The sequence below is a fragment of the Carettochelys insculpta genome, chromosome 5 (genome assembly GCF_033958435.1).
Source record: "Carettochelys insculpta isolate YL-2023 chromosome 5, ASM3395843v1, whole genome shotgun sequence".
NCBI lineage: Eukaryota > Metazoa > Chordata > Testudines > Carettochelyidae > Carettochelys > Carettochelys insculpta.
Window position 1 is genome coordinate 17932541 of NC_134141.1, and position 13539 is coordinate 17946079.

Consider the following 13539-nt stretch of genomic DNA (forward strand, 5'->3'; position numbering starts at 1 on the left):
ATTCTTCTGAGCAAGAGGCCTACTTTTTCCCTTGCTCTGTAATGTGCTAGGGACAATTACAGCTCTGTGTAGATAATAAATAAGTGTCTTTTCCACAGTGCAGAAAGGGCACCCTCCACAATACCTATCATGGTAAACAATTACCCCAACTATTACAGAATAGTACTGAATCTTTCACTGTAACTTTCTACAGGCCTACTCCTTTAGGGAACTGGGGGCTGCCTGAGAGAAGTGGCTACCCTCACCTCTCATGAAGTTTCCTCATTCATGTGAATTGAGCATCTTTATTGCTTCTCAAGAAGCATCCAATAGCTCACAGGATCAAATCCAACTTGCATCCATCCTGACTGTACCCAGGTTGTAGAGACGTTTCCCATCACAGTAAACCCTCGGTTTTATGGACCCCAATTTAGTGGACTTCAGAAAGATCAGACAATGTCGTTGTTCCCAAGTCCACTGGGGTCTATAAAAATCCTAGCCCCTCCCCCCCAAAAGAGTTAAGGGACTTCGCTGCCACCTGGAAGAGCTACCGGCAGAGAGGAGGGCGTGGCAGCTCTCGCATCGATGGCACCTCTTCCACTGTGCAGCCAGGCATCTCCAGACACGTGTGGCGGGGCACCTCCAGCCACACGCGGGAAGGTCCCAGCCATGGTCTGGCAGCTCCAGCCACGCAGCAGGCTCCTGCAGTCTATATGTGAGGCAGAGGGGGCTGGGATGATTAAGGTGAAACAACTAGCTTGTAAACACCTCCAGAGAGATACCACCTTCTAGGAAGGCTTGCATATACTTGTTTATACTGAGTTTTCCAGCAGCCAACAGACAAAGGACGGGATTTTGGTATAAAAAGGGTTTAAACTGACTGCAATATCTTCTTTCTGGTACAGCAAAGCCACTGAACCTTGCATCCTAGAGAGACCACAACCCTGATGGCTTCTGATAACGTTCTCTGTATGTTTAAATCTGTTTTTATTTTATTACATTTTCTGTATTATGCTTTTGCCTTAGCATTTAATATGCTTCCTTCAAAAAAGCTGCGTGGTTATATGTCATCATCATCATCAACCATGGGCTCAGCGCCCATTGGTGTCTGATGCTTCTCTCGCTATTTCCTTCCATCTTTCCCTATCCAGGGCAGAGTGGCTTAGTTTCTGTAGACTAGCTCTGCACCAATCTACTACATCATCTATCCATTCTCTGTGGGGTCTGCCTCTCCTATTCAAACCATCCATTATGACGAATACCAGGGTCTTGATTTTTCATTCGTCGTTCAACTGTTCATAATATACTGTTCATAGCCTTCACAAAGCAATAGACAGACTCTGGCCTTTAGGCACACAGGCTTAGTGGACATTTTGTAGCATAAAATTCCTAGTTAGACAGGAATGGAACAAGGGTTCCTCCCGGAGACAGTTGATGGCTAGAGTTCTGCAATGAGTCTGTGAACTCCTAGAGCAGATCACAGGAGAGAGGCAAAATACAGGTGCAGTTATTCTCAGCTGTGACACCTCTGATAGAACAGATGAGATGACCATAATGGTCCTTCCTGGATTTATTTCCATGAACTTATATTTCAGGAAAGCGCATATTTCCAGTAAGTTAACAAACAGTTGTTTTGGAGTATCTCATTTGCTTAGAAACACCAGATTATCCCGCTTAACTGCTGGAGACTAGGTAAAGATGTGCAGACACTCCGGCTGTGTCTATATTAGCCTCCTTCTTTGAAAGGGGCATGGTAATCAGCCAGATCAGGGAATAATAATGAGGTGCTGCGATGACTATGCAGCACTTCGTTAGGCTAATTCTCCACATGGCAGCTTTGAAGTTACTTCAAAGGACCTGCGCAATTTCGAAGTGCCCTCACTCCTCAATTTTTTCAAATTTGAAATAAATCAGGCACAAATATACAAATGATGAACAATGAATGTGAAGAACACTAAACAGCTGCCTCAAGCACTTTGCCATTCCTTTAGAACAGTGGTGTCCAATAGTAATTGAAAGATTGCCAAACGTGGTTGTCATCCTTCCGTATTTGCCACAGGGCCCCCCCCAACGATGCCCTCCCCATCCCCCAGAGCCAGGCACTCCCAGCCCCCTCCCCCACCAGCAAACTGAATGCAGTGACTCACCAGAGCCACCGCCACCACTTCAGGAGCCATGCCAGAGCCCAAGCTGTGGCTGCACGAGCTGCACTGGCAGGAGCCAAGCTGGGGCCCGAGCAAGCCGTGCTAGCAGGAACCATGCTGAGGCCTAAGCCATGGCCTAAGCTGTGCCAGGGCCCAAGCCACTGCCCCCATGCACTTGTCCCACCAAGTGGTGGGGCACATGAGTTGAGCAGTTATATGACACCCACTTGTGGGGCTTGGAGGAGCCACATTGAAAGGCTCCAAGAGCTGCGTGTGGCTCCAGAGCCAATTGCCACACCACAGTGTCCTGTTCGCCACATGTGACAAGTGGGAAACGTATTGGAACTGAGGCATTAGAAAATACTGATACAGTAACATCTTCCTGATGATGCTTGATAGTCCCATGAGGCAGAGTAAGACTATTCCAAGAAGTAAAGTTGTTTTTATGTGTACATCTTTTTAGAGAGCTGGCCTTGCAGATTTTCAGAACGCTCTGGGTTAAAATGCTAGCTGAGGGGAGCAATAGTTTTTTGGTTAAGGTGCTAGAGTGGGACCAACGGGATCTGGATGCAATTGCCACCTATGACAGAATTTGTACTGGGCAAGAGAAGTTTCTTTGTGCTTTAGCTACTCCTCTGTAAAATGGGAATAATACTTCATCTCTCCAACTCTTTGTCTTGTTTGCTTTGAGTGTAATCACTTTGGGGTGGGAACTCTCTTGTACTGTAAATATGTATAACAGAAGACTGAGCTTTACTGGGCCCTCCAGGCACCACTGTAATACAAACAACAATTTGACAGTCCTTGCTTTTATATTATTGATTCAATGGTGTTATATCACATAAAGCTAAAAATCCTGTCTCCTCCCTTTTGCCCTCCAGTCCCCACAAGCTCATACATACTCTGAGGGAACACCAAACCACAGGCACCATGAAGTGACATCAATAGATGTTCAGCTGTAATCCAAACCACTACCCACCCCTTCCACCCCCACTAGTTTAGTACATTTCCTCCATGGAGCCAGACACAATCGACATGTAGCCTTATCAAGTTGACTCTGACAGCTTTTACTGCACTATGTTTTTACTAAATGATTTGGAAGTGGGAAAATATATTAATCCACCCACCTTTCCATGATAGGAGCAGATGGTAGAAATGTGAACATTATGGAAAATTATAGAACTATAATTCCAGCAAGGGTTCTTTCCTCTCTCCCTCCTTTAGACTAGAAACAGAGAGAACACAGACTGGGATATACATTCTAACAAGGCTTTTTTGTCTAAAAAAAAGAGAGGAACTAGTACTCAGCTAGCTCCCCACCCCTCTCACCCCAGCCAATTCCACACCTGTGTCTACAGAGGTGCCAGTATCCGTACAGGCAAGTACCAACACAAACAAACAAAAAAAAAAAGCACTGCATTCTAAGCCCTGGATTTTTGTCTTCTTTGCACCATTAGTTTCCCCGTTGGTTGAGCAAGAATAATGCAGAAGAGAGACAAAAATGTTTACAACGATGATTACCAAGTTAAGAGTTTATACGTTGTTTCATCCAGCTGCTTCTGACCACTGCATGGCTCCCCAGAAATCTGATATAACACTTAAAGGTTAAAACACCACAAACAAATTTGCCTCATGATGGGAGAAATGTCAGGGAAAAGAATTAATTAAATCTGAAAAGATGTCTGTCTGTATCCGAAGTCCTACCTTGCAGTTACATCAAAATCTTACAGTTCTACAAATGTCATATTCATTTATTTACCCTTTGTAAAATAAAAGGAAAGAAACCAAGGGGAGAAAAGGAAGAGCAGACTGTACTTTGAGCAAGGTTAATAATAAGCAGAACTTTATTGCTGTGCAATGTTTTCTTGAAAATAAATTGTTGAATGTCAGAAGCCAGATATCACAGATCACAGATGCAAATTATAAATGCTTCATGTGAAAAACACAAATACTTAATGCCAAAGACATTTTGGTTCTGAGTTATTGCATTCAGACACTTTGTAGAACTTGGAAATCGTACAATAAACAAGATGGGAGAAAGGAAGAATGGATGGATGGATTGATGAATGGACGGATGGAAAAAAAATCTGCTCACAAATGGGAAAGATTAGAGGGAATATTGCAAACAACCAATGCTTAATTTGTGCCAGGGCTTGCCAAAGCAAAAAAGTGACAGAAGAACACATACAACAGGCATGGACCTTGTCTACCTGAGGAACAAACTTCCTTTAAACTTTTCTGTTGTTGCTTACTCTGGCTCAGAACCACTGCATCCTCTCAATCCCCCGCAGCAGGGCACACTCCCAGGTCACTAGCACTGTAACGACTAACATACAGCCCTGCTCTAAATAGGGGTAAACAGCCACCCCTCCCTGCCCTGGCCTCCACCTGTCCTACCCCATCAGCTATGCTATGCACTGCAGCATCTGGGCCCAGCAATCAGAGCCCCACCGAGTGTCTTCACTCCCTCTTCCCCAGACTCACCCTCTACTGACTCCGTGAAGATGTCTCTGCCCCAAGAGCCACAGCACCACCTGCAGGTTGGCACCTCCCAAGCTACAGGGAGGCCAAGGGGTCAAACAATGCTGCATGGCAAGGTCTAGGCTGGGGAAGACTGATTGCACCGCACCTACCTGGCAAAATTTCCTGCCCCCCAAAGGGGGGTGTTCCCCACTTTGTGCCCCCCTGAGCTATTGTTCCAGTAGCGGCAGGGCGGGGTCATTCCAGCATCTGGAGCCACAGTTAGTGTCTGGAGCTGCAAACGACTCCTTAAAGAGCCACAGGTTGCCGAACACTGATTCCTTCTGGATGCATAATCTGTGAAAGCAGAAAGCTTCTCTGCTGCTCCTAAAACTTTGAAACCACTACAGGGGAACAGCCATGATAAGCTCTATATGCTCAGTAGTGAATCTTATGTGTGCAGTTTGGCATGTGTATGTGTTGGATTGGTAACTACAACACATTGTCAACAACCACTGTATCTAAAAGTATGAGTCTCTACCATACTTTAGCGAAAGGACTTTACCTCTACCTTGAGCTAAAGGACTCAAGACCTTCCCTGGGCACTAAAAGAAGACAAAGCATAGCTGAATGAGTTCCACAGACTATTGCATATGAGTGCCCTACGTACAGTACAGTACAGACTGGCCTTTAGAACGTGCTACCTTATTTACAGAAAAATTATTCTAGACAGTTTGCAGAGAAATTTTCTAGAGCTTTTTTCCAGATCCCTCTACTACTAAGCAGCTCACCACAGAGAATGTGTAAACCCCAGGAGATGACAGAGTGCAAGGGCTTCTGTAACAATGCATTTTACTTGCATTAAACACCTTTAGTGAGTTCCTAATAACACTCTAAAGCTGTGTCTACACGTGCACGCTACTTCGAAGTAGCGGCACTAACTTCGAAATAGCGCCCGTCGCGGCTACACGCGTCGGGCGCTATTTCGAAGTTAACTTCGACGTTAGGCGGCGAGACGTCGAAGTCGCTAACCTCATGAGGGGATCGGAATAGCACCCTACTTCGACGTTCAACATCGAAGTAGGGACCGTGTAGACGATCCGCGTCCCACAACATCGAAATTGCCGGGTCCTCCATGGCGGCCATCAGCTGGGGGGTTGAGAGATGCTCTCTCTCCAGCCCCTGAGGGGCTCTATGGTCACCGTGGGCAGCAGCCCTTAGCCCAGGGCTTCTGGCTGCTGCTGCGGCAGCTGGGGATCCATGCTGCAGGCACAGGGTCTGCAACCAGTTGTAGGCTCTGTGTATCTTGTGTTGTATAGTGCAACTGTGTCTGGGAGGGGCCCTTTAAGGGAGCAGCTTGCTGTTGAGTCCGCCCTGTGACCCTGTCTGCAGCTGTGCCTGGCACCCTTATTTCAATGTGTGCTACTTTGGCGTGTAGACGTTCCCTCGCAGCGCCTATTTCGATGTGGTGCCGCGCAACGTCAAAGTTGAACATCGACATTGCCAGCCCTGGAGGACGTGTAGACGTTATTCATCGTATTTCGATGTTGCTACGTCGAAATAAGCTATTTCGATGTACGCTTCACATGTAGACGTAGCCTAAGAGTGAGATATGAAGGAAATTCCATCCTAAAACCATCCTTATTTTGGAAAGCACACTTTTAGACCATCTTACCTGCAAGCCATATCTACCGTATTGTTCTCTGGCGCTGAGGGCATAGTGCCTTCTGTCGTGTTTGCAGGTCATCTCCATTTTGTGTCTAGTCAGGGGGCTTTAAGAGCACCTATTTATGGTTTTGTAAAGCACCATCTGCTGTTAGGAATGTAGTACTGCAAGGAAGGCCCAACCGCAGTTCTCCCCTCAAAAGTGAAAAACTGCAAACTCTTGTTTGTGTTAGTTTGTTTTGGATGATTATTCGTGATAGATTCTTCCTGGCTAGAATGGGTAATGCTTCAATGAGGTGGAAATATATATTATATTAAAAAAGTGGAGGGAGCTGCAAGGAAAGGTGTAGAAATATGAATTGCTAGAATCAATCAAGAGTGGCACTCTGGAATGACAAAGTTAGTCTCCAAAACAAAGAATTTACTCCAGTTGTAGTGTGTTGCCCGGGTGAGGAATAACACCCAGATAAGTTTTTAAAATGCTTAGATCTCAGACTCAGGTTATGTATGGGAAATCTATAAATTTATGCCTATACTGCCACCTTATACAGAAGAGTTGCTACATAGGGAGTTAGCAAAGGCTGCAGCTCCAGCCTCCTGTTAGTTACCATCAGAGTCTGGCTACAGCAGCCTCTCTGGGAAACTACTAGTCTACAGCTTTCAGCTATAGATGTCAAATCTTCTTTTTTATTTTTCAGATTTTTGGCACGTTTGCTCCACGGATCCACTGACTGGATTTTGTCTAACTTCTAAAATTTTCTAATAAGATATTGTTTGATTCTATTTGGCTTTCATTGTTGGCTGAAATTCACAGGTTCTGGGGTATACATGGTGAATACAGTATCTGATGAGGGGGAAGGACACACAAAATAAAGAATCTTTGCTAACGTCATTCCTGACTTGAAGCTAACAGCTTGAAAGGATTTCAAAATTATTACATTGCTTGACAATAGCAGTTTCTTGGTTTATTAAAAATCCCTTTGGGCGCTGGTGGCAACACAGCTAAAAAGTTATTGCAGCTTTCTAGTTGCAATCGCTAAAGGAACTGTCTCGTCTCATTCAATCTTTCCCTCTTCAGAGATCTACATACCTTTACCTCCTCCATGATCATCAGAACTGTGACTGGATTTAACTTCCTGCATGTTACATTAGAATCAGCTATCATTCTTTGCATACGTTTCTTAAATTCAATCTGGTCTGTATGGAGACATGAGGCAGAAACATGGTAAGTGTATTACGAAACGAGGTAGAAAGACTGGAAGATTTGGGACTAAGAATCACTATGCAGATAAAAGCAGCTGATTTCATGTTTCTATATGCTTTTTTCAAGGAGGGCAGAATTGCTGTAAGCCTCTATTTTTCCAAGTATAAGGAATACTAAGTAATGCAGGTCTTGCTCAATCTAAAATGATGGGTTTTTTTCCCTGGGAAGTTAATTTAGTTCCTTTTTGAATAGGGCCGTATTGACATTCCTGGAATACAAAATTCTTTATACAAAACAGATTCAGGAAGCCAATTTTTGTCACATGCCTCTTCCTTGTTTTCACCCAAAGCTTTCTGTCAATAGGGGTAAACACTCATTCAATCCTTAACTATTCTGCTGAGACTTTCAATGAAGATGCAATTGTAATATGGTTTGCAGTGTTGCTGCAGCCATGTTGCAGAGGGATTGTTGAAGATCATCCAGCATTCTGACTACTACTCCAGGCTACTCATTGGGCACAAAAGATACTGTGGATCAGAAGTAACTACAGTTCCCTGGGAGTATGTGTGAAGGAGTTTGGAATACAGGTGGTGTTCCATTTGATCCTTCTGGTGAAGGGTAGTGACCCAATCAGAAAGAGAAGAGTCCTGGAGGTGAATGCCTGGTTCTGGCTTCCTTGACCAGGGGATGATGTTCCAGAAAGAAGGACTGCTAAGCAGAGATGGGGTCCACCTACTGAAGAGAGGTAAGAGTATATTTGGACACAGACTGGCTAACCTAATGAGGAGGGCTAAAAAAATACAAGGTTTGGAGGGGACAAGTGACCAAAGCCCACAAGTAAGTCAAAAACATGTGGACCCGAGTAAAGAGACAGAAATTAGGGGCAGCATGGGTTTTAATAAGCAGGATCTAGGAGAGACAAGACACAAGTGGAGGCAGAGCAGGGAGGGAGGACCAAATCACCATCTTAAATGTTTATAGACAGCTGTGAGAGTTATGAGAAATAAGTAGGAAAAACTCATACTGCTGATAAATGAACACAACTATGACATAGTTGGCATTACAAAGACTCAGTGGGATAATATGTGCAACTGGAACATTGGTATAGAAAGGTACATTTTCCTCATGAGGGACAGGCAGGAAAAAAGGAGGACACTTTGACTTCTATGTTAAAAATGAACACACTTGGACTGACGTTGACATGGAAATAGGAGAGAGATTTATTTGGAGTCTCTGGATTAGAATAAAAGGGATAAGAATGTGATATCACGGATCCATTACAGAACAGCTAACCAGAAAGAAAAATGGATGAACCTTTCTTTAAACAACAAACAAAATCATCAAAACCGAAGGACTTGGTAATGACTGGGGACTTCAGCTACCCAGATATCTGTTGGGAAAATAATACATCAAGATACAGGTTATTTAACAAGTTCTTGGAAGATATTAGAGACAATTTTAAGAAGGTGGAGAATGCTACAAGGGAGACGCTCTTCTAGATTTAACTTTGACAAACAGGGAAGAAATGGTTCAGCATTCAAAGGTAGAAGGCAGCTTGGGTAAAAATGATCATGAAATGATAAGAAATGGTAGCAGGGAAAACAGCAAAATAAAGGTAAATGGATTTCCAGAAGGCAGACATTACAGACAAAGGCAGCTGGTTGGTAAGATCTCATGGGAAGTGAGTCTAAGGAGAAAAACAATTAAAGACAGTTGGTAGTTTTTCAAATAGACATCATTAAAGGCACAAAAGCAATCTACTCCACTGAATAGGAAAGATAGGTAGTATGGCAAGGGACCACCCTAGCTTAACCAAGAGATCGTGAATTATCTAAAAATCAAAAAAGAGTCCTACAAAAGTGGAAACCAAGTCAAACTGAAAGGAATGAATATAAGCAAATAACACACGTTTGTAAGGGCAAAATTAGAAAGGCCACGACACAAAATGAGCACAATTGACCTAGAGACATAAAGGGTAACAAGAAAACATTCTACAAGTATATTAGAAGCAAGAGGAAGACAAGAACAAGGTAGGCCCTTTACTCAGAGCATGGAGAAAAGCAATAATAGAAAATGTGGAAATGGCAGAGGTACTTAATTACTTTTTTGTTTCAGTTTTCAAGAAGGCAGTGGTGATTGGACACCTAACATAGTGAATAACAATGAAAATGGGTCAGACTCAGAAGCTAAAATAGGGAAAGAACAAGTTAAAAATTACATAGGAAAATTAGATGTCTCCACCTCATCAGGGCCTGATGAAATTCAGCGTAAATTTTCAAGGAGCTGACTGAAGTGATATCTGAGCCATTAGGTATTATCTTTAAAATGTCATGGAAGGTGGGAGAAAGTCCAATAAGGTGGAAAAGGGCAAACATAGTGACCTATAAAAAGGGAAATGAGGACATCCAAGAGAATTTCAGACCAATCAGCTTAACTTCTATACTAGGAAAGACAAGAGGGCAAATAATTAAATAATCTATTAGAAAATATCTGGAAGATAATAAGGAGATAAAAAGCAATCAGGATGGATTAGTAAAGAACAAATCTTGTGAAACCAAACTGACATCCTTTTCTGACAGGTTAACAAGCCATATGGATGGAGGAAAGTGGTAGATGTGGTACACCAAGATTTTAGTAAAGTTTTTGATAAAGCCTCACGTAAACTTCTTGTTATGATTATGAGGGTTAGCCAGCAGCCTGGAGTAAAAGGGTTAACCTCCTGAGCCAGATGGGGTTGGCCTATAGGAATGTAGGTAAAAATTGAATTTTGGCTCCTCCCTCTTCTGTTCTCTGTCTTTTTTTTTCTTCTTTTTTCCAGCCATGAGGGAGAGAGACACAGAATATCTCCCTCCAAGAACAGGCCCTCCAATATTCTGTAAGTAGGGTAAAGTTTAGATAGATCCGTTAGGCTTTATTGTTTTATGGTTTGGGAAGTGGGGTCTGATGTCTGTGCACTTTTTAGAAATGTTCTTTTACTCTCCTTGTAACTAAGTTCTAGGCCCATGGTGGAGACTCCCCATGTGTTTTATTTTGTGACTCTTCCATCTAGTCATGAGGCTTGCAACACGAATATTGTTATAATAATAAAAGTTATTTTTCTTTTTATTAACCTGGTATTGGTTAATGTTTGTGTCCTGGTTTTTACTTTTGGGGGTGAGGTTTCCCAAGTAGTCTCTCCCTGGTTTTCTTATTATTACTTGGGTGGTGGCAGCGAATTTTAACCCCAAAATCTAAGGTTTTTAGGATTTTGGGGGGGAAGTTTATACCAAAACCAGGTAAATAAGGTTTTGGAGGTACTTTTGCTGGCCCCCAATTCTGCATTTATCTTGCTAGGGTGGGGAAGGAGCCATGACACTTCTCATTAACAAACTAGGGAAATACAACCTAGATGGAACTACTATTAGGAAGGTACATAACTGTTTGGAATTATCAATTACTCACAGTCATGCTGAAAGGGTATAATGAGTGGGATACCACAAGGATCAGTTTGGGGTCCAGTTCTGTTCAATACAAATTGAACCTCTCTAGTTCAGGACTCTCTCATCCAGCAACATCTGCAATCTGGCATGGTTTTAGTTGGTCGGACAACCACTAATGTATGTGCCAAGTTTCCCATGGTCCCATAAAGTTTGTTCACAGGCACCAGTCCTGGCTCTCAGTGTTCTGTGTAATGATTTAACTGTAATTTACCCCTAAATGTCTTCTAAGAGCCTTGTAAGCAGTGGAATTGTTAGTAATGCTTTTAGAAAATATCGACCTCCAGTAGTCCAGCAAATTTTCTCATTTGGCGCTGGTCAGGTCTTCAGGGCTCCAGTCTAGAGAGGTTCAACCTGTATATTCATCAGTGATTTAGACACTAGCATAGAGAGTACACTGATAAAGTTTGCAGATGATAACAAGATGGGATAGGATTATAATTCAAAATGATCTGGACAAACTGAGGAAATGGTCTGAGGTAAATGGGATGAAATTTAATAAGGACAAATACAAAGTACTCCACTTAGTAGAAATAATCCATTACTCACCTACAAACTGAGACATTACTATCTAGGCAGAAGTATTGTGCAAAGGAATCTAAAAGTCATAGTGCACTACAAGCTAAATGTAAGCTAACAATGTGACGACGTTGCGAAAAAAGCCATATCATTCTGGAATACGTAAGGCACAAGAAGTAAGTCTCCCATGCTAGTCCACAATAATTGGGCATCATTGATGTTAAAGAAATTTGCCAACAAGTTAAAGAAGTATGGATTACATAAATGGACTGTAAGATGAGTAGAAAGTTGGCCAGATCAGCAGGCACAATAGGGAGTGATCAATGGCTCTATATCTGGTTGGCAGCCTGTATCTAGCAGGGTACTCAAGGGTCAGTTCTGGGGCCAGTTTTGTTCAACATCTTTTTTTAATGACCTGAATGAGGAGATGGATTGCCCCCTCAGAAAGTTTGCAGATGGCACTAAACTAGGGAGATAGGTTGATATGCTTGAGCATAAGTATCGGATCCAGGGAGATTTAGGTCGTGTCTACACTAGCCAAAAACTTCAAAATGGCCATGCAAATGGCCATTTCAAAGTTTACTAATGAAGCGCTGAAATACATATTCAGCGCTTCATTAGCATGTGGGCAGCCGCAGCGCTTCAAAATTGGCGTGGCTCGTCCAGATGGGGTTCCTTTTTGAAAGGACCCCGCCTACTTCGAAGTCCCCTTATTCCTATGAGCAGATGGGAATAAGGGGAGTTTGAAGTAGGCGGGGTCCTTTCCAAAAGGAGCCCCGTCTGGACGAGCCGTGCGGCGGTGAGCCGCATCAATTTTGAAGTGCCGCAGCCACCCACATGCTAATGAAGCACTGAATATGTATTTCAGCGCTTCATTAGTAAACTTCGAAATGGCCATTTGCATGGCCATTTCGAAGTTTTTGGCTAGTGTAGACATAGCCTTAGACAAATTGGAAGATTGGACCAAAAGAAATTTTATGAGGTTCAGCAATGATAACTGCAGAGTCTTGCATTTAGGAAGGAAGAATCCTAAGCACTGCTACAGGCCAGGAATCATCTGGCTAATCAGTACTTCTGCAGAACAGGGCCTAGGGATTACAGTGGACGAGCAGCTGGATAGGACCCAACAGTATGCCCTTGTAGCCAAGGAAGCTAATGGCATACTGGGTTCCATTAGCAGGAGCATTGCCAGCAGATCTAGAGAAGTGACTATTCCCCTTTATTCAGCACTGATGAAGGGAGCTGAGAGCTCAGCTCCAGCCAAGGTTATCTGGGGTATTGCATCCAATTCTGGGTCCCCCATTAAAGGAAGGATGTGGCTGTACTGGAAAGAGTCCAGCAGAGCATGACAAAATTATTAGCAAGCTGGAACACATGACTTATGAGGAGAGGCTGAGGGATTTGGTCTTATTTAGTCTGCAGAGAAGAGTGAGAGGGGATTTGACAGCAGCCTTCAACTACCTGAAGAGGGTTTCCAAAGAGGATGGATAAAGGCTGCTTTCAGTGGTGACAGATGACAAAGCAAGGTACAACGGTCTCAAGTTGCAGTGGGGGAGGTCTAGTTGGGATATTAGGAAAACCTATTTCACTAGGAGGGTGGCGAATCTCTGGAATGGGTTACCGAGGGAAATGGTAAAATCTCCTTCCCTAGAGGTCTTTAAGTCCCAGTTTAACAAAGCCCTGGTTGGGCTGATTTATTTGGGAATTGTTCTGCTTTCAACAGGGGTTGCACTCGATGACCTCCTGAGGTCTCTTCCCCCCCGATTGTATAAATAAATAATCTGTTCTGTTCAATTGATTCTTTCTATTCCAGCGATCATCAGTGAAGTGGCAAAGTTAGCAGATGACACAATTATTCAGGTTTGTGAAGACCTAAAAAAGCTGAGAAGAACTGCAGAGGGCCTAACAAAGCTAGGCAACTGGCAAATGAAATACCGTGCTTGTAGTTACAGGTCAATGGCCATTGGATAGGACAATTTGAACTACTCATGCATACTAATGTGTTCTAAATTAACTTTAATCACTAGAGATAAAGGCCTTGATGACACTGCGGGCAGCCCAGGACAGTTCTGAGTGTCAGGAATGTGAAACT